Source organism: Talpa europaea (assembly GCF_964194135.1).
Source record: "Talpa europaea genome assembly, chromosome: 4".
Lineage (NCBI taxonomy): Eukaryota > Metazoa > Chordata > Mammalia > Eulipotyphla > Talpidae > Talpa > Talpa europaea.
In genome coordinates, this window is record NC_140070.1 from 128,894,994 (window position 1) to 128,918,501 (window position 23,508).

A 23,508-nucleotide genomic window follows, 5' to 3' on the forward strand; every position below is an offset into this window, starting at 1 on the left:
AATATTCCATAATGCATTGTCATTTAACTTAATGTGACAAATGACTTCCTTTCCTGAAGTTAAAATGATGCTTATGAAGGTATAATTCTGACCCTATTATATATTAAGAAATATTTAATATGTCTCTATTTCCATATACTGCATGATAAGTAAATCCTCCTAGGTTTTTTTCTCTTTTTTTTTTTCAGGAAACTTCATTCAAAGACATCTTTGACTTTTACTCTGTATGAACACATCAATTAGTATTATGTTGGCTTTTGTTCACATTAGCTTATACAAGGAAGGTGGTATTTTTAGAACTTATAAAACAGTATAGGCACTGAGACCAAAAGTTAGTATTGGTATGTGTACAATTAATTAATGATTTTTGGATTACTATCAATATGATAATAAAAGAATAAATAAAACAACTAAAATATTCTGGAATACTCATAAGGCCTATGTGTTGAAAAACTAATTTAGATTGTACTATTGTCAATGGAAGAAAGATATTTAACATCATTTCTGTTTCCACTGGGTGGTCAGTGGAGTTCATTTCTTTCTTGTATTGATCTGATGCTGAAATACATTAATTGATTAGTAAATTATTAGCTGATCCTTTTTTTAGGTGGTGTGACTTGTATTATGAAAAACATCACAGATTGGGAGAAACATATAAAAATAACACTTTTTAAATTTCTTTCTCTCACACTTGCTCAGCATTTTTGCCATAAAATTTCTTTGAGCTGAATGAATTTAGGTCACTATCTTACCATTTACTTAGAAAGATTTCTTATATGTCTCTGTTTCTTCATTTGTAAAATAGAAGTAGTAAAAACTTACCCATAAGAAATGCTATAAGGGCTAAATGAGAAAGCATTTGACATTCCTGTAACAGAAGATGCCAGAAATATTCATTTCCTTCTTTCCTTGACACCTGAATAAGTAATAGAAAAAGATGATTTAGCTAATTTTGGTTAGAATGTAATTTTGCTTAAATAATAATAGAAATACCTTAGCTAATTTTGGTTAGAGGTAATCAAAGATTTGAGTCCACAGACACAGGAATAGATAAATTTTAAAGTTTTCTGTGTATTAAAAAAATTCAAGTCTTCATTAACTCAATGGCATGATAGCAAAATATCATAAATATAAGACCTGTTTTTGATATCCTACATTTTGGTAAAGTATCAAGCACTTTCCCAGGTACCATTTAACTCACTCAATTGAGGAAGATTGCATGAATAGACTGATGAAGACATTTCTTCCTTTTGCATAGATTTATCATTGATTGGGAATAAGTGCTTCAGTGCAGGGTGGATGATGCAGTGTAAGGTAGAATAGTAATCACTTAACCTTGACATAAATTCAATTATAATTGTATCATATATTATGAAGTTTAATTAGTCAAAAATTAGGTTATGATTTTGGTTTATATAATTACATAGGTAAAAGATATAATGTTAAGTACAGAGATTGTTTTTCTGTATTCTGATTCTATTATAGTTTCTACTTCCCATAAACAGTTTTCTGCCCACATCCCCATTTTTAAAGTTACAATATACACTTGTGCAATTTCTACATAGTTTCTTTTTCTGTGAAATAGCAAAAGTTAAGCAAGGAAAAAAAGAATCACCATATCAGTGTTTACATAGTGTTGGCAAAACAAAGAACCACATTCCTTTCATCCCTGTTTTAACTTCAAGTTACCCAAAATCTTCCTGAAAACAATTTTGTGCCCATATATCCGTATAACGTGAACACCATCCAAACAGAAAATGTTTAAACCTTAATGTAGCTAGGGGAATAAAACTTCTTAAATAGTTAGGATAAAAAGATTATATATCTGATCACATATTATTAATATTCAGAAGGAATGGCCAGAGTCTTTTATCAAGAAAATGGGTAGATAAGTTGAAAGTATCTGTTACATTTCTCAGCTTCCTCAGCTATTGTTCTTAATTCCCAGTGGCCTTAAGTGTTACATGTTGGAATTGCCAGCACATGTAAGGATATGATAGACTGCTGATTTGCTAGAATCATTAAAATCATCGAGTTTGAAAAACTGCAAAGGAATTATCCAATACTTGCTAATAGGTACTTAGAGGTTTAAAGTAGTTGCTATACTTTGAGTGTCATTTTAAATTTCCCTCTTGTATAACCATTTCCAACACATTACTATAAAACTTTAAATACCAGAAACACCACATAAAGTATATTTTATGTTTGTTAGTTCTGAAAGTCCAGTGATACCTGGGTAAATTTTTTTTTTCTAAAATCCCTTGACAGAACTAGGTTCTGATTCACTTCAATATATCATCACAATTTATTTTTAGATGCTTTTGATATCGAAGGTTTATTTTTTGGTAATGTTTCCCATTGAGTAAAGCCTTAAAACTCTTTTTATTAAAGGAAATTTGTCTGAAGACTAAAAATTATATGGTTTCTATTCAAACCTAGTAAAATGGATGAAAGTAGAACTTACTGTTATTTCTTTGGTAACTATATTAATGCAGCAAATTATTTGAGACTTTTATTGAGATTTTAAAGCACTTTAGGACATTTTTCTTTTTTTAAAAAGCTGCGTGTATATATATGTATATATTGTTTGCTTGTGATTGTGACCATTTTTTGATAAAGAAATCAAAGCTTTGACTTGCTTGTGGTTATAAAGTACTGATAAGTGGAAAACAGCATTCAGGTTCTCTGATTCTCAACTCACCTCTTTCCACAAGACTTCACTGCCAAGTCCGACCTCCACTCATTTTTGTGGCCTGGTTTTCTTTTCATGTTCCGAAGTAAGCAAGGCTAATGCGGCTCGCTGTGTTTTTGCAGCTGAGGGAAGTGAAGTGAAGGGGCCGCCGAGGTCAAGATGACAGCAGAACTCTCAGCGCTTTGCTCACCAGGCCGCTGCTCAGCCCTTCCTGTCCTGCTGCCTTTGAAAACAGACTTCTTGAAAGTAACTCCTTCCATTCCACATGTTCAAAGGTGGCGGAATCTTGTGGAGTTTAATAAACATCAAAGGATCATCAGCTTCATGAGAGCAATTTGCAGAGGGTAGTAAAAGAGTGTGCATTAATGTATCTCTTAAGGGCCTTCAGGATGCAGTGATAGATAAATGTCTATGTGTAATTAATGTGTATCTTCTCAGACAAGGGAGAAAGCTAGTGGGCAAGTGGGTGATTAGTGGTTACCCCTTTTCCATTATTTGTACTCTTGATGAGAATGATTTCTTCATAAATACACTGGGAGAAAACATTAAAATTATTCTACAATCACCTCCCAAGACTGTATTGTTACAAAGTGTTTTTATGAAATTTACAAAAATTAGAATATGTTGACAGAACCAATTATTCAGAATAAACATTGTAACACATGCAAAAGAAATGTGTCTTATTTTGAAACTAAAACTCTTGCAAAATATAAACTGAGAAACACTACAAATAAAAATGTTATTTACATCAAACGTAATCATTTTGCATAACCTTGTCTGTTGGATTTTAGAACTGGGGTCTCGTGTTTGGAAACAATGCTCTGTTCTCTGCTCTGTCTTTGGTGAATCCTCTCACCCTACCACACATCTGGCTGTACCCCAGTTCTTGTATGCATGAATAAATAAATCTTAAAAAAAAAAACACAATTTAGAGAACACCATTTCTATCCAAGAGATTTCTTTCCATAAATATACCACTAAGATATCTGCCTAGTAGAATCCTTGCTGATAGGATTAGAATATGTCATATCATTGTAGAAAGTAATAAAATTATGTTTTATAAACATATAGCTAATCTCAATAACAAGACACTTATGTACAATATCTTCTGCAATTGAAGTCCTATAACTTTGAACTTATGCATGTTTAAGATCATCTTTACACACATATACAATACTTTGCAATTTAATATTTTATGTAATATTTTAGTAACTGATCTATGAAAATATAAGTTTTATGGAAAAAGTTTATGAAATTTACTTTACATTCCATCCATGTATTTTTGTTCAAGTCATTCAAATGAATTATTCAGGTTGAACTGAAGCTAAAGAAGAAAGGTAGAATTGGTAGGACTTAAACTTTGTTTACTATGCTTCATTCAGATGAATGCCCAAAAGCACAGTTACTAAGTTATATGGTAGTTCTGTGACTCGTTTAATAACAAACTGTCAGATTGTTTGAAAGAGTTACTTTACCAATTACTTTTTCATCAGCAATGTATGGGTGATTTTTTTCCCCAAACCCAACATCAGCATTTGATGTTGTCAATAGTTTTTATTTTAGTCATTCTATAGGTATGTCATGATTTCATTTTGATTTTAATATGCATTTCCCTAATTGTTAATGAAGTTAAACATCTTTTAATTGTGTTTATTGTTTGTATATGCTCTTTAGTGAAATGTCTGTTCATGTCTTTTGTTCATTCTCTAATTAGATTGTTTTGTTATTGAGTTTGAGTTGTTTACATATTCTATTCTAGATGTTAATCCTTCTTGGTGTATATACATTTTGCACAAATTTTCACCCAATCCATTTTTGTCTTTTCATTCTCATAGAAGTGTCTTTTTTTAATAAAAATAATTTTTAGATTTTTGTATTCCACTGTATCTGCTTTATATTTTTGGTCCATACTTTTGTTATCAATAACTTTTTGTCTGGTTCTAGATCCAAAAAAAATTTCTATGTGTTTTTCAAAAAAAAAATTACAATCTTATACATAAGTTTGTGATCCATTTTGACTTAAATTTTGTATAAGATATGAGTTCAGAGTGAGATCCAAAATTTTTGACTATGAAAGTCCAAGTGCTCAAGTGCCATTAATTGAAAGGCTTCCACCATTGAGTTGTTTTTGCACCTTAAAAAATCCCATTGGCAGAATAATATTCCATTGTATGGGTATATCATATCTATTTATCGATTAATAAGTTGATGAGCATTTGATTTATTGACATAGTTTGGTTACTGCTACTAATTCTGCTATGAACATATTTATGCAATTATTTGTGTGGACACGTTATTATTTTTCTTAGACATACTTAGGAATGGAATTACTGGGATTTTGGTAACTGTTTAACATTTCAAAGAACTGCCAAACAATTTTTCAAGTGGCTGTACCATTTTACATCCTGATCAACAGAGTATGAGGATTCCAATTTCTCTATATATTCACCTATTATTATTTGTCTTCTTCATTATAGCTATCCTAGTGGATGTGAAATAGCATCTCGTTATGTTTCAAATTTTCATATTTCTGGTGGCTTATTATGTGTGTCTTTTATTGCTTATTTATCATTTCTGTATCTTTTTAAAGAGATATCTATTCAATTCTTTCACTCATTTTTTCACTTTGGTTATTTGTCTTTATTATTGAGTTGTCACCATTCTTTATATATTTTGGATAAAATTCCTATATCAGATACATGATTTACAAATATTTTCTCCAACTCTGTGGGTTATTTTGTTGCCAATACAGTTTATAGCACAAAAGCTTTTAATTTTGATGAAGTCCAGTTTATTTAATCTTTTTTTTTTGTCTCTTGTGCTTTCATTTCATATCTTTGAAGGCTTTGCCTAATCTAGTCATGAGGATTTACTCATATTTTCTTCTAAGAGTTTTATAGATTTAGCTCTTATTTTTAGGTCTATGACTCATTTTAATTTTTAAATTAAAAATGTGAATGTGAAATATTTAATTTAAATTAAAAATGTTTGATGTGAAATATTCCAGCTTCATTTTTTTTTCTGCCTGTGGATATCCAACTATTGCAGAACCGTTTTTGAAATAACTTTTCTTTCTCCATTGCATGGTCTTGGCAGCTTTGTTGAAAATAAATGAACTACAAATAGAAGTGTTTGCTTCTAGATACTTAATTATATTCATTGATTTGTATGTTTAACCTTAAGCCAGTGCCACACTGATGAGAAAAAATCTTCATGATCTTAGATTAAGCAAAATTTTCCTAGATATAGCATGAACAACATAAATCATAATAAAAATATTTTTCTTGCCCACTTGGGCAAAATTAAATGAACTTTAAATGGCACCATGAAGAAACTGAAAAGACAAGCACATGATAAGTATTAATATGGAAAATGTGTCTTTATGTTCTCTCATGGGGGCTGCTTTTTCATTTGGTATCCTGGATCAAAATAAGATTTGGTTCCTTTGTATTGCCTGTTGTTTAACACGCTCATATTCTATGTTTCAGTCAGGAACAAAGATTCTTGGATGACTATTTCTTACCCAACCCTTAAAGCAGATTAGTTTATTATTAATGTCTAAGTAATATTTAACATGGCTGTAGTTTAGTCCCTTATAATAAATATATCTTGCTTTCATCCCATTTTTGTAATTATAGGCATGGTTTGAGTGCTAAGTGTGCTCTACATGTTCAGATGGCATTAGTAAGTTCAGTTTGCACAGGTGACTATTAATGCTTTGGATGGTAACTATAGTCTCTCTGCAGGTATCGTCTTTATATCTGTCATTATAGTGACTAAATAGTGTCCATCACAATTGGAGTATGCCTCCAGGCACACATTTTGCCTGTAGGTTTTGCTTAAAAATACAGCTCAGTAAAATTAAAAATAAAGCTCAATAAAATTCCTTACAGCTACAGAACATTCAGTTCTGTTTGCAACTGTGATTTCCTACCTATTATGTTTTGCTTATGACTGAGCCTCAGTGAATAACTGCACATGTATTTTTTCTCCCCAGTTATACTTACCTATTTTTATCCTTAGTACCAGATAAAAATCCTTAGTACAAAGGATAAAAATCAGCAAAAATGACAGCATTTTTATTTGTCTAATTCCACAGTTTTAACTTATTTTCTGATGAAAGGCTTTTTGCTGTGGTAGACTCATAATAATGTTCAGGGATAATGAATAAAATCACAAAAAAAGGAACTTCAATATGGCATATTTCTTTTCAATACATAATACAAAATAAAATGTATACATGTATATATAAAATGTATACATGCATGTATATATACATGTATGTATATAAAATATATATGCAAAATGTATGCATGCATGTATATATAAAATTTGTATCTTTGATTGTATTCTTTTATGATTTACATTACATATGAATGAAATTATTCTAGTTTTAGCTGTTTTTTCATTATTTAAATTTTTATTTTATTTTTTCAAAGGCTTCAGAGGTTATCCTTACATGACAGAAAGGTGACAAAGGATTAAGTGGAAGGTAAGATTCTAAATGGTGGCTCCTGGTTTTAGTTTATTTGGTATATGTAGGATGATCATGACAGTTGTTGATATGATTGTGGTGATGACGTTTGCTGTGGGGGAAATGTGGGCATGTGGTTCTTGAATGTTATCCTGGGAACTCTTTTTCAGATTTATAGAGGTCCAAACAATATCCTGAAAACATCTGTATATAGACATCAGTCATCTGAATAATAAAATGTATGTTTATATTTTAAGTTTATTGATTCAAATAACATTGTAGGTATGCCTTGATACTTTAGCTAAAAAGTTAGCTAAATCCAATTTTCATCAGATAATTTCCTTAAAGCAATAGAAAATTATGTCCTGTTAGCACCGATGTGCCCAATCAGAAAGAGAGGAGAGGACAAAATTTAATAGTATCAGTTTGCTGTGCTGTGCTGGTAAATGATAACTGTTCTTTCCCATGCAGCCCCTGCCTTCCCACCTGAGTTCTGAGCCGGTGGAAAGTATTTTTGTTGGCAGCACTGTCAGCCAACCACTTTATTGTTACTTCTCTCTTAAAACACATGTTGAATTGTGAATACTATAAAAACTTGAATGTCTACTCAACAAAAATAAAACATGAATTACAGTGAAAAATCCTTCAACAATATGGCATTTCTTACATATAATTCATGCAGGAGGAAGTAGTTGAATACTTCAGACCATTGCGAAGAGTTACTCATTAAAATACATTGTTCTGGGCCTTCCTGGTGGCGCAGTGGGTTGAGCACAGCGCTGTGAAGCAGTCCCCAGCCTCTGCAGTGCAGGTTTGATTCCCAGCTGGCTAGGGAGAAACCCACATGGCGTAGCAGACCTCTCCTGCCTTGCCCGCTGCGCCCCTCAGCAGTGTCTTTGGTCTGTCTGCCTGTTCTGCTCCCTGCTCTGTCTCTGGTGAATTCTCTTACCCTCCAGCACCTCTGACCTGTACCACAGTTCTTGTATAAATAAATAAATCTTTAAAAAATAAAATAAAATAAAATAAAATAAAATAAATTATTCTAAACTAATAACCAAAGGGTAGTACATTAAATTAAAAATAAATTTTGATAGCTTTTGTTGGGTATATTGCAAAATTCTACTTTTTAAGGGAATAGTTTATTATAAAAATGACTTTCCTATTTTGCCCATAAAAAGTACTTTTAGTTAAAACAATTGTTCTCAATCCATCCCCTACTGTCTCCGATGTCATTGACCATGTTGGAGAGTTGAGCTAGTGGGAGGATTTGGACACAGAAATAAAGAATCTGAGACTGAAACTATTAACCAGCAATGAGTATGGCATTACTGATGCCTTGTGAGAAAAGCTAGATTAGCAGAAGATTAGAGCCAAAATATAATAAGTAATACAGTAGAAAATCCTTGTTAGTCACAAAAAACAATACTATGTATTTTCTTGTATTTGATCATGAATGATCCTCTGTCACCTTGAATCAAGTTTATAACTTGAAATATATAATACACACATTTATATCTTGAGTAGGCCATTGCTAGGAGAATGGCTTAAAGCAAAAAATTAACCTCAGATGATGTGGCTTAAAAACCACTTTCTTAAGGCACAAATATATACTATACAAATAAATTGTGAACAATCACAATATTTTTGTAACATTGATATGTTATTATAAAAATAAGTATTTATTTTAATATATTTAGTAAATAAAATTAAGCAAAATTATCCCTGAAATCACTCATAATCTCACTGCGCAAAGATAATCACTATTAACCATATCTTCTACATCATTAATATTTCTAAGTATGCACCCAAATTTCTCTTAACTGTAATTGTTGATAGATTATTCTATCCTACTTATATTTCTGATTAAATTCAAGTATCTCTGTACTTTTTTTTTCATTTTTGAATAGAGATCTGGTTGACCTCTTTAATTTTTCAATGTTTTGCCTTCTTGTTCATAGAATCTGGAGTCCTATTTGGATTGAAATAAAGTTACATCTGATACTATTCTAGTAGTTACTACATTTGTTCCCAAGGTGTTCTGTTGTCATAGTAATTGTTCTAAGGTGAGTAAAATTTGCTGGGTTTGGGACTGTTGAGACTGCCTTTAAAATGGTTATTTGCCAGGCAAATTGATGTTCTTTTGAAAAATAGTTTTTCATAGTCTTTGAAGTGAACTGCTGTTTCTTTCGCTCTTGTGCCTCACCATGTGGGGCTTCAAATTCTGTTTATCTGCTATGCCTTCAGCTTTAAAGGAATATGGTAAAATGGTCACGTTTGCTTGTGGTGTTTTTAAGTATGAAACCATGTGATTAGATCCATTTTAGGATTTGGAGGATGAAAACTTGTCTGTAATAGTTGCTATTTAGTTTGCAGAACAGGCATAACTTAAAACACGCAAACTGACAATGAGGTGATTTGAGGACTGATTTTTTCCACTTGCTGTTATTGGGACCAAGTCAAAATTTGTCAGCTTTGAATGAGCCCTATGGATATATTTGCTCTGGCAATGCTCACCAAACTGTCTACCACTTTGGGCAAGAAGCTCACTACATTTATTCTGAATGGTTGACAGTTTTATTTGTGGTCCCTATTTAAAATGGAGAAATTGAGCCCAGCCCTTAAACCTTTGGCTTTGGCAAAACTTCTTTGGACAAGATACAGAAGGCTAAAGAGGGAGAGACTGAAATTTTTCCTTAATAAACCTTCCCTGTGTAAGATTGGCAAGATGTAACCTCCTAAATGGTGAGCAAGTCTAAGCACGTTGGTCAACACCAACATGAGCTAGAATTTCTTTACCAGTAAGCACACTAGCTCCTTGTCACTGACAGAAGCTGTACTTTTAAGCCACATATCCCAGATGAACCTCCTTAAACATTTGAAGTTTTATAAATGCCAATTTGTGGCTTTAGCTTATTTGTGGAGAGACATGTGTGGCTTTGTAGGTGCTTCATACCTGCTAGCAAACTTTTATTCTAATACAACACAGAATTATGAGTTGGCAATTAGAAATTATTAAAGAATATAGAAAATATTAAAGAAAAACCTCAAAGTGAACAACTTGTGATTGTATATTAGGAAGAAAAAAAAAAACCCTCTATTCTCACCCTTGAATTCCTGGTGTCTGAATACCAAGGTCAAAGTGTTAAAAAGACAAGGGCAAAAATGTCAGTTATGGATTAAAATTTTTGTTAGAAAAGAAGCTGGCAGCCACCAGGAATGGATCTAGAAAAGTAGTAAATAATGCATTCAGTTAGGCATTAATTTTGTGTCATTATTGAAACATAAAAAGTTGGGATAAGGAGTTATGAGTAAGAACCATAAGTAGTTCTGGTCTCTTTCATAATTTAAAAAAATGTGAGTTTTGATAATATTATATTTGTGCAAGTTTGACTTTCATCTCACCAAATGTATCTAGCAATGCCTCCCTTGGGATCCTTTGTATCCCATGTTTTCAGGCCAATCCTAAAGAACACCGGGCATGCCCTGTTCTTGAAAGTTGTAAAGTCTTGAGCCAGTTTCTAATCTTGGCAGGTGACCTGCTTATCAGTAAATCCTCCACTTTTTAAGGACATTGCTTGGGCTCTGCCAAATTCCGCTATCCAAATAACTATTGAAAATACATGGTATTTATAATATTCATTCAATGCTCTATACAAATATTTATAAAGCAACTATTTACTATGATCCAGGCACTGAGTGCTGGGGATAACTCAGTGAACACAACAGATAATGCTTCTATTGTGGATGACATTTTATTAGCGAGAAAGAGGCAACACCCAGGGATATAATAAATGAATGAGATAGTGCGAGGGAAGTTGCTCTGTGTTATGGGACAGAACTTGTACAGAGGTAAGGGCAATTTGGAGTAGAGAGGCGATAGTAGTTTTTAACATTCAGTGGGTTGCTCAGGGTAGAGGTCTTTTATTTATTTATTTATTTTTAAAGATTTATTTATACAAGAACTGGAGTATAGACCAGATGCACGGGAGGGTGAGAGGACTCACCAGAGACAGAGCAGGGAACAGAACAGGCAGACTGATGAAATACACTGCTGAGGGGAGCAGCGGGCGAGACAGGAGAGGTCTGCTTCGCCATGTGGGATTCTCATCAGCCGGCCGGGATCGAACCCATGATGCAGAGGCTGTGGACAGCTTCACGCTGCGGTGCTCAACCACCTGCACCACCAGGGAAGTCCAGGATAGAGGTCTTTTAAAAAGAAAAATGTGTAAAGACTTGAAGAGGGTGAGTGAGAGAGGGTATCTTGTGGAGGGATGTTCCAGACAGAGAGAAAAGCAATGCTGAGGTAGGGAACTGTAAGTTCCAAGTTTCAAAAACATGAAGGGAAATGAAGGGTTTTAAAGGCAGCTGGTGTCATGCCTGGATGACAGGGACAAGTGGAGAGTTACAGGTGAGTGATGACTGAACACTGTCTATCTGGACGCTAGCCTGTGAAGGTCAGTCCATCTTCCATGCAAGGGTCAGTTCATAAGCAGGATCCTTTGGATCAGCCAATGACCTTTGGCAATAGGAGATACTCAACAAATATCTAAAGAATAAAGAAAATATATTTACCAAAGAAACTTCCTATAGTACAGTGGTGGAGGAACTATAAGAACTTTAAACTCCTAACAAAGTGTATAAAAAAAGGGATATTGGGGCCTCCTTGGTGGCAAAAAGTGTTAAGTCTCAGCACAATGAAGCTATTGTCAGCCACTGCAGCATGAATTCATCCCCAGCCAGGGAGCTACCCACATGGCACAGGAGATCTCTCCTGTCTCACCGTTGCTCCCCTCAGCAGTGTATTTGAGTAGATCAGCCTGTTCTGCGCCCCACTCTGTCTTTGGTGAGTCCTCTTATCCACCTACCTATGGCCTGTACCCCAGTTCTTTTATGCATAAATAAGTAAAATATATCTTTAAAAAAAGATATTGATGGGCCTCCCCTGTGGTGCAGCGGTTGAGCGCTGGGTTGCGAAGCTGCCTGCAGCCTGTGCAGCGCCGGTTCTATCCCTGGCCACCTGGTGAGGGTCCCACATGGCGCGCAGACCTCTCCTGCTGCCCGCTGCTCCCCTCAGCAGTGTACTTAGGTTCTATTCTCCGCTCTGGCTCTGGTGAATTCTCTCATCCTCCCCCGCCTCTGACTGTACCCAGTGCTTGCATAAATAAATAAATAAATAAATAAATAAATAAATAAATAAATATTTTTTTTTAAAAAAAAGATATTGATGTTAATCTTAGCTAAAGGTGTCTGTGTCCTAGAAAATATTTTCTCAAAAAAATATAAGAGTAAATTAAATATCTGTAAGTAGTTTCCTATTGCTGCTCTAAAGTTACTATAAAGTGACTTTTAATGGCTTAAAATCACACAAATTTATAACCTCACAGTTTTACAGTTTATGCATCCAGGATGGTTTAATTGATTTCTTTCCTCTGGATTTCAGAGCAAAAAAAAAATCACACCTGGGCCCTTTTCTCCAATTTCTGGGGAAATATCTGCCTCTAAGTTTTTTCAGGTAATAGGCAGAATCCAATTTTTTGTAATTGTGATACCAAGATCTCCATCTTCTTCCTGGCTGTCAGGTAAGATTATCCTCAGCTCTTAGTGATCCTTCTCAGGTCCTTGCAAGTGAGTCTATCTCAGAACCATGCACACCCAAATCCCTCTCCTGCTTGAAATCTCTGTGACTTCCTCTTTCTGCCTCATCTTTCTTTTTTCTCTCTTAAAACACCTCTCAAATTGCTTCTTCTTTCTCTTTAAGCCCACCCAGATAACCCAGGATAAATTCCTTACTTTAAGGTGAACTGATTTGGAACAGTTGTCTGTGTTTGCATAATCAGAGAACAGGAAACTTTGAGGAGATTTATTTTTATAATTATGCCTATTACAATATCAAATAGTGGCGTAAATTCATGCCTAAATATTGAGAATCTTTCTAGAATGGGACAGACTAGAAAACCTGTACTGTGCAAATTTAGATGGCAGCATAAAACCTGTTCTCAGGAAAAGAATTAATGTAGGGAGAGTGACTTGGGTACAGACACTTATAGTAAACAGATGATAAATTGGGGGCTACAAAAATAGATGACTGGATCAAGAAGATGTGGTGTATATATGCACAGTGGAATACTATTCAGCAATCAAAAAGATAAACTCATGCCATTCACAGCAACATGGATGGAGCTGGAAGGGATTATGGTCAGTGAAATAAGTCAGAAAGAAAAAGAAAAATATCAGATCATTTCACTTATAGAGGAATGTAAGGGAACCAAATAAGGGGCCAGGAAAAAAGTAATTATAATAAATTAAAAAACAAAATTAACAGGCAGCTATTAATCAGAGACACTCAGCATGGGAGGGGAGGGAGAAAAATCAAAACGGGAGGGAATGTGTTCTTACAAAAGGGACTATGATGATGGTGCATGGGTGAATTGGTGATGGGAATTTTACAGGGACTACACCTGAAAACAGGCATTGTAGAAAAAGGAAGAATGATGTAAAATGTATATAAAATAAAATAAAATTATAAAAATAAATAAAAATATAAATTGGCAGCTAACTTTTGAGGAATATTACTGTCTAATTTGAAATGCATAAAAAATTCATTTTCTAGTCACATCAGTAGAAAGTATCCAGGAAGCAGAGAATACAGAAAGCCACATAGACAGGTCATTGTAGTAATGACTTATCAGCATGGGTCCTTTTGCTGCCTAGGGTTCAGGATGGGGATTTCGGTCCTTAGGTGGGCCTACGCAATGGGTGTGGTGATGGGATGCTGGGGAGGGAGCATTTGAATCCAGAATGAGAAGACATCAAAAACAAAGGTGTAGTAACAGCAAATTGGGGACAAGGAATCAGTCAGCTGACTCCACTTAATGACACCAATGTCTGGTCTTTCAATGAAGTAAATCATTTTTCTAAAAAATTTCAACAGCTCCTGTCTAGTCTAAGTCCCATTTCTCCCCTTGTAAGTGACATATTTGATTTAATATATATCAGGAGTGCTATCTTACTATCTTTCAGAGGTGGGAGAAAGCAACATCCTTTCAGTTTTTGATGTACTCACTTTAAGGTATTATTTTATACCTGTTGGTTTACTTTATGCATTGTCAAGAGTTTTAAGAGACAAAATATGGACCTTTCCAGAGATCGAATAAAAACAACTTTTTTCCTCTTAGTTATAATTACTTTGAAACATTTGTTTTTGGGCTGAAAAAAGAGGCTATCTCCTGGTAACCTAGAAGAATTCTTGGACTGGGAAGAGAATCTTAATTGGTCCCTTGGGGAAGATATCACCAATAAGCCCAGGGAAGCAAAATGACGATTTTCAGAGTGTCTGTTTTTAAATTTCCTTCCTGGGGCATATTTCTGGACTCTGTTTGTTTGTCTTACGGCCAAAGACTTTCATGCCAGATATCCATTTGTTATTCGGTGTGTGTATGTGGCTAAGGGACAGTGGGGGGAAGGTGGTAATTATGAAGTAGTATTCCTCTGTTTTTAGTCAACTCGCACCTCTATAATGAGCAAGTTTCTGCTTCACATTTTTCTTCCAGCTAGCTGACCTGGCCAAAACTTAATCTAGCAGATGATTGAGTGTGGCATTAGCCAGCACCATACTGCTTCCAGCTTCCTGTCCTGGGCCTCCTCTCCTGAGTTTATTATATTTCAAGTCTGGTTCCCCTCCAGCTGGCTCACTCCCTCAAATATTGCATTTATTGTGATATGGTTAGACCATAATGTGAGGTAAGTTTCGGAAATGTCAGAAATCCTTCCCCTTATACATTTGATTCTCTTTATCCATGATGATTTCTAGAAGTATTTGCCTGTATTTGATTCCATGCATTGTTCCAGGCAAAGGAGAAACAAATGCCTTAATTGGTGTTGACTGATCACTTAGTTCATCATATAGACTTAAAATGTTGTGTGTTTTTCTGTAAAGTATCTAATTTTTTGCTAAGACAGGCATCAATCTCTATAACAATGATGATTATGATTAGTGTAGCTGGTAGGTAAAATAGCAAAAAAGTAATAGGAAAAGTCAATGACTGAGTTTTAAAATTCATAAGGCATTGAAAGTGTTCATTATTTCATTGCTATGTTGCTAGCATTTTATAGGATCCAGGTCCTCCCTGGTAATCAGGCAGTCCTGCTTTACTGAATAACTGAATTTCTGGCTTCGTAACCCAATGAATTAGCAGTAGATACTAAGTAGGCTAAAGTTAGATGATAATTTCTCTATAATTGACAATTGAGCTTACCTTTATTACCCAGATTGAATTTTACTTATACTCTATTTGTAAAAGGCTATGTATTGATGGACCAGCAAAAACCACCCTGAATTCTGGAGACATTATAAGATACCTCTTACTGGGCTTCCCGGCGGCGCAGCGGTTGAGCGCTGGGTTGTGAAGCTGCCTGCAGCCTCTGCAGCGCTGGTTCGATCTCCGGCTGCTCCCCGGCCACCAGAGGAGGGTCCCACATGGCGCGCAGACCTCTCCTGCCGCCCGCTGCTCCCCTCAGCAGTGTATTTCGGTCCTTCTGCCTGCTCTGCTCCCCGCTCTGGCTCTGGTGAATTCTCTCACCCTCTGCACTTCTGACTGTACCCAGTGCTTGTATGTATGTATGTATAAATAAATAAATAAAAATTAAAAAAAAAAGATACCTCTTACTAACAATGAACTAGTCACATAATATTCATATTCAGAGACTAGATTAAGGAGAATAGACTTCAGAGGAAGGAAGAGGTGTGCAGTCATCCCAAGCCAAGTTAGCTCTCTGAAAAATTTCTCATAGGGTCACTGTTTTCTGATTTGGAGGGCCAGAAGATATGTATTTTCAGTTATCTAAACTAAATTCACAGGAGTCTAAGGCATAATCTGGAATGCCATTTTTTGCTGATTTTTAAAAGAGAAATGTTAATTCCATACAGCTGGATATGACGTTGGTAGGCTATAGTGCAATTTTACCTAGAGGTCCATAAAGTCAAATTGTAACTGGAAGTTTGCTTAGTGAGGGCAGAGTTAGAATATGGGGATTATCTGCACAAAATCACTTTAAATACTCCCCTCTCTTGAATACAAAGCCTTTCTTATATACTCTAATATTTTGTCTGAAGAAAAGATTCCATTATAAGATGTGGGGTAACTCCAGGTCAGATTTAATACCTCTTACCCTTTAAAAATACCCTACTTTGGAATTGAGAACCCAGAAGTAAATCAGCACATATATGGAAAATTAGTATATGAATAGAAGCCAAGAGTATACACTGGAGAAAGGAGAGCCTCTTCAACAAATAATATTGAAAAAACTAGATAGATATCCATGTGCAAAAGAGTCACCTTATACCTTACACAAAAAATCAGAATGAATTAAAGACATGGATATGAAACCTGAAATCATAAGAAACCACAAGATCAGAAACTATAAGATACATTGATGAAAATATAGACAAAATACCCCATGGTATTGGCTTTGGTGATATCTTTGTGGATTTGTCTCTAATGGCAAGAGAAATAAAAGTAAATATAAACAAATGGGACTATGTTGAGCTAAAAAGCTTATGGACAGTGAAATTATCAAGAAAACAAGACTTGTCTCTCTGAATATCAACAGACGCCAGATGGGGGATGTCTGTTTGATCTATAGGGAGGACAAGGATTTTTTTTTTCACCTTGAATAGTCAAATTTATTTTTTTAATTTTAATTTTATTTTTATATTCCCCATACAATTACAACCCCCTTATTTTGACCCCAATCCCTCCTTTCCCCGACCCCCACCCCCCATAGAGTGTCTCTGGTTCATAGTTGTTTGTTGATTTTGATTTTCACTTTCTTATAGTTATGCATTTTCCTGGTCCCTTATTTAAGTTTTCTAGATTCCTGCTATGAGTGAGACCATCCGATATTTTTCTTTTTCTTTCTGCCTTATTTCGCTGAGCATGATCCCTTCCAGCGCCATCCATGTTGCTGCAAACTGCATGTGTTTATCTTTTTTGAAAGCTGAGTAATATTCCATGGTGTGTATGTACCACATCTTCTTGATCCAGTCATCTGTTTTTGGGCATTTGGGTTGTTTCCAAAGCTTAGCTATTGTAAACAGTGCTGCTATAAACATAAGGGTGCAGGTGCTCTTTGGAATGGATGTTTCTGTGTCCTTTGGGTAAATACCTAGGAGTGGAATTGCTGGATCATATGGAAGCTCTATGTTTAGTAGGTCCAGAAATCTCCACACAGCTCTCCATAGTGGTTGGACCAGTTTGCACTTCCACCAACAGTGCAGGAGAGTTCCTTTTTGTCTACAACCTCACCAACATTTGTTGTTGCTAGTTTTTTTAATATGTGCCATTCTCATTGGTGTAAGATGGTATCTCATTGTAGTTTTGATTTGCATTTCCCTGATTACAAGTGATGTTGAACATTTTTCCATATGCATGTTGGCCATTTGCATTTCCTCTTCAGAGAAGTTTCTTTTTAGCTCTTCTGCCCATTTTTTGACTGGATTATTTTCTTTGTTTTTGTTGAGTTTCATCATCTCTGTAGATTTTTGTGATCAGTCCTTTATCATTAGTGTTGTGTGCAAAAATGTTCTCCCAGTCGGTGGGGTTTCTCTTTGTTTCGGTTATTGTCTCTTTTGCTGTGCGGAAGCTCTTTAATTTGATGTAGTCCCAACTGTTTACCTGTGCCTTCACTATCACTGCTTTGGGTGATGTGTCTGTAAAGATGTCTTTGATGTACATATCATGTAGTGTTTCGCCTATATTTCCTTCTATGTATTTTATGGTTTCAGGTCTTATGTCTAGTTCTTTAATCCATTTTGAGTTGGTTTTTGTGTATGGTGTGAGGTAGTGGTCAAGCTTCATTCTTTTGCATGTAGTGACCCACTTTTCCCAGCACCATTTATTGAACAAACTTTCTTTGCTCCAATGCATATGCGTTGCTCCTTTGTCAAAGTTTAGTTGACCATAAACCTGTGGGTTTATTTCTGGATTTTCTATTCAATTTCATTGGTCTGTGTGTCTGTTCTTGTTCCAATACCATGCAGTTTTGATGATTACGGCTTTGTAGTACAGTTTGAAGTCTGGGAGTGTGATGCCTCCATTCCCTTCTTTTTTTTTCAGGAGAGCTTTGGCTATTCGGGGTTTTTTGTGATTCCATATGAATTTCATCAATAATTGTTCTATTTCTTTGAAGAATGACATTGAAATTTTGATTGGAATAGCATTGAATCTGTATATTGCTTTTGGAAGGATGGCCATTTTAATAATGTTTATTCTTCCAATCCATGAGCAGGGGATGTCTCTCCATTTCTTTGTGTCTTCTTCTATTTCTTTTAACAGTGTCTTATAGTTTTCTTTGTATAGGTCCTTTACCTCTTTTGTTAGATTTATTCCCAAGTATTTGAATTTTTTTGTTTCGATAATAAAAGGGATGGGGTTTTTTTGATTTCTTCTTCTGCAGATTTATTGTTTGTGTATAGGAAGGCACTGATTTTTGCATATTGATTTTGCATCTTGCCACTTTACTGAACTGATTGATTAGTTGAGTTAGTTTTTCTGTGGAGTTTTTGGGGTTCTCTATGTATATTATCATATCATCTGCAAATAGTGATAGTTTGACTTCTTCTTTTCCTATTTGGATTCCTTGTATTAATTTCTCTTGTCTTATTGCTCTGGCTAGGACTTCCAGTATTATATTGAAAAGCAGTGTTGAGAGTGGACATCCTTGTCTTGTTCCAGATCTTAATGGGAATGCTTTCAGCTTTTCACCATTGAGAATGATACTGACTGTTGGCTTGTCATATATGGCCTTTATGATGTTGAGGTATGTTCCTTGTATCCCAAGAATTTCAAGGGCTTTTATCATGAATGGGTGTTGCACTTTGTCAAAAGCTTTCTCGGCATCTATTGATATTATCATATGGTTTTTATATTTCTTTTTATTGATGTGTTAGATAACGTTGATTGATTTTCGGATGTTGAACCATCCTTGTGTCCCTGGAATGAATCCTACTTGGTAGTGGTGAATTATCTTATGGATACATTGTTGGATTCTGATAGCTAAAATTTTATTGAGGATTTTTGCATCCATGTTCATTAGGGAGATTGGCCTATAGTTTTCCTTTTTTGTGTTGTCCTTGTTCGGTTTTGGTAATAGTGTAATGTTGGCTTCAAAGAATGTGTTTGGTATTATCCCTTTCTTCTCAATTTTTTGGAAGAGTTTGTGAAGGATAGGCACTAATTAGTTTCTGAATGTTAGGTAGAATTCATTTGTAAATCCATCAGGTCCTGGGCTTTTGTTTTTGGGGAGGTTTTTGATTACCATTTCAATTTTGCTGCTTGTAATTGGTCTGTTTAGGTGTTCTATTTCTTCTTTATGTAGCTTTGGGTGATTGTAGAGGTGTAGGAATTTGTCCATCTCCTCTAGATTGAACTTGTTTCCATATAACTGTTCATAGTAGTTTCTGATTATTCTTTTGATTTCTGCTGTGTCTGTTGTGATTTCTCCTCTTTCATTTATGATCCTGTTTATTTGTGCTTTCTCCCTTTTTTTCCTTTGTGAGCCTGGCTAGGGGTTTGTCTATTTTATTTATTTTTTTGAAGAACCAGCTCTTGGTTTCATTGATCTTTTGGATTGTTTTTTTAGTTTAAATTTCATTTATTTCTGCTTTGGTTTTTATTATTTCTTTTCTTCTACTGGTTTTGGAGTTTTTTTTGTTGTTCTTTTTCTAGATCTTTGAGCTTCAAGATGAGTTCTTTCTTGTTTCTTGATGTGAGCCTCTATTGCTATATATTTTCCTCTTATTACTGCTTTTGCTGCATCCCATACATTTAGGAAATTGGTGAAGGAGGACAAGGATTTAGTCATTATTTCAGAATATAATTTTTCATCCTAGTGGGTTGTGTGGTACGTGAGCCACTTGATCTAAAGTTATTTTTGTTGCTCCCACTTTTAGAGTTTACACAACTTTGAATAAAGAATAGTTAAATTTATCATTAATATCAAATGTGAATATTCTTTGGGGAAAGATTAATGAGGAGATATAAACCACATGCACAAGAGAAGTATCCTCTTTCTTTCTTTAACAGCTGTCATCATCTTCATCATCATCATCAATGTGGTTTAGATACCAAATGTGTATGCCTAATGTTTCAGGAATCACAGACCAAATTTTTTAATGTTTTCTTTCCAAATCTGTACAGACACTTTGTATAGAAGTAGGACAGAGCTCTAGATTCAGGATTATAGTTGCCTTTGTAATTTTGGAATTTTTGTAAAGAAACTGTATACTGAGGTGAGAGCCATGTATTACTTAGGGTAAGGAGATAAAGTTCATACAAACTGTTCAAACACATAGATGTTCAATTTCAGAAGTGAAAGGCCAGAAAGTGCAGTTGTAAGTGTATGCACCTGTGATGATAGGTGAGGCAGGATCAGATATGATGCCTGTGGGACAGTGACTGAGGGTAAACAAGAGGAGATGCATAAAAGAAGATTGCATTCCATTGTAGGATGCAGGCCTCAGGGATAAGAAGTATATTTGGGAGAACCCTGCTGAACAGGGCCTGGGGGTTTGGGTATCCCCAGGGTCTCTGGATTGTTGACTCAGAGAGGAAAGAATTCAACATTGAGACCCGAGTTAGGCAGAAAAGTGAGAAGTTTATTGGCACGTATGGATAAATATAAGAAAGCTCTCTGAGCAAAGAGGGGTTCCAAATAGGAAGCCACTGAAAGGGCAAGAAATGGGTGTTTATATGGGTACTATGCACAAAGGGTGAGGGTTCAGCTATTGGGTGCCTCTGAGTTTGTCTCTTACTGATTGGTTGGAGCCCAGCGGGTCTCCTAGGTTACTGAGGCCCACTGAGTTTCCCAGGTTACCTGGCCTGTCTTCCCGTCACTAGCTTGGGTCCATTGCTTTAACATTGTGTTACAGTGTTGGTGTTCTGAACATTCCATTTTTAATTCTGTTGGGAGGGACCCTGACTCCACCTGATTTTTTCTTAATCAGATTGATAAAAGGACTTAGGACACCGGGGCTTAAGGGGCACCCTCCTGGTTCCAACTGATTGTTCCCCAGTGGGTTGATAAATGGACCTGGGACACTGGGTTTGGGGGGCACCTCCTGGTTCCAACTGATTGCTTCTACTCAGATTGATAAATGGGCAGATTGATAAATTGACTTGGGGGCTTGGGGCACCCTGTTCCTAACAGACTACTTGTACGCATTTCCTAACTTCCTCGTTCGGGGCTATGCTGTGACATCATTTTTGGTGTTAAATATTTTGCTTGATATCTTTCATATTATCAAGTAAATGGTGACCTGTATAATAATTTGAAAGACAACAAGAGGAAAGGGGTGATTTTAGTAGAGGATTTACTAGTTTTGATAGAGAAAGTGATTTAGAATTTTGCTTTTGAAAGTCTTTAATTTTCTAAAAAAAGTAAGTCCTGTACTATAATTTTTTGTTTTTTTAATTCAATTTGGGGTTTATATTTTTAACCACTTTAAGATTTTATATTTGCTCCAAATGACTTCATTTGCTGGAGAAAAGAAATGCAATAAACAAGGAAAATTTCAAGAGAGGATTTTGATTCATAAGAGCACTTTTCAGCACTAAAAAATTCTATCTCTACCCCCTCCCCCATGTGATCCTGTAAATGAGGCTGAATACATTCAGGAAGGTAAATATCAGCATCATTTTGATTTCTTTGGTGATGAGCTTTTCCCCTCTAAATATCTCAAACCTCTCTGAAATATATTTGCGATAACAATCTTGACTGAATCATTTTTATCATCATTTGCATTTTTCAGAGAGAAAAAACACAAAGGCTTTCACTGAACCTGCTCTGTCGTAGATGAATCTCCTGAACTACTTTCTTGTATATATCCCTCCTATGAACTTCCTGTTTTTCATCAATAAAGGACAGAATGTCTGACTCTGTGATCTGTAAGCAACATAGATATTAACTGAAGCAAAGGTGTGGCAGTCACCTTTACTTGCACTGCTTTTTTGAATCAGAAAATTATGATATTCACTGTTTCAGTCAATGTTCTTTGACATTTTATCAGCATTCAAACACATTATTATGTTAGCAGGAATAATTACTTCAATTACCTAATAAACCACATTACCTTCAAATTAAATCATCATGCTGTAAAATTTTAGAAGGTCTCTGTAAAGAGATTGAGAAGTCATGTTTCTTTCTGGAAGTACAGGCTGAGGCTGCACTTCGGTCTTGCTTTTCTTCTGGTATCACTGTGATGTTAGTACTTTAAAGGCCTACATTTCTGAATTCTCTGTTACAATCCAGTAAGAAAACTCTTTCTACTGGGTCATCTTACTAATAAGCTGAAAGTTAGTTTCTATGGAAATAATCAAAGGATAGTTTCAGTAAATGTTCAAAAGTCATGTAAATCATTAGATATCACTTAGAAAATCACTATTTTGGGAGGGCTACATTTCATTTTTACTTATTATTATTAAAATGGAATGTAATACATATTTTAGCTTGTAAAGCATCTTTGTTATCCTTTTCTCAGAAGGGAACAGAGTGAAACTATATATAGTATTCATTTTACTAAATAGAAGCAGCTGGAAAAAACAGCATCCTTAATGATGCATGAAGGAGTCTGTCTGATTAAAGACAAAACCCCACATTATTAGTTTCTTTTTTTATAGTGTTCATTTTAGAAGACAAAATTTAAGAAAAGCATTTCTAGACACTAATTTAAGGAGATTAATTCATCCCCAAATTCAAGATATCTCTCCTTACCCCTCATGCCGTGCCACCATCGCCGTCTATTGTATTTAATTTCAATTAGTTCAACAAAGTGGACTAAAAAATCTGCCTGAAAGGGATTGGTCAACAGAAAGCTCTGGAGAAGTTTTGGCCTTTAAACACCTTCTCACAATCCAAAGGGAGTTCACATGCATCTCAGTCGTTTGTAATCTTTGAGAGGGTGCATTGCCTACTAAGCTGTTAAATCACTATCTTACAGGGAAAGCTACTCTCCCTTATGTTCAAGGCCCTTTTCCAATTTATAGTTCTCTAGAGGCTGGGATCTGAGCAAATCACTCTACCTTTTAGTTATTTGATGAACATTAAACATCTTCAGATATCCCACCTCCTAGCAGATTTTAATCATACACTTACCTTTTCTACAAATATATATGAGCCATACATTAATAGAATATTTTATTCATTCTATGATATAAGCACATGTTCTTTTAAATTATTATAACACCAATAATCATTATCATTGATACTCAGCATTCTAAGAGCTGTTGTAATCATCTATAGATATGATTATTAATAAATTGTTTCCACATAATTGTAGTCCATATTC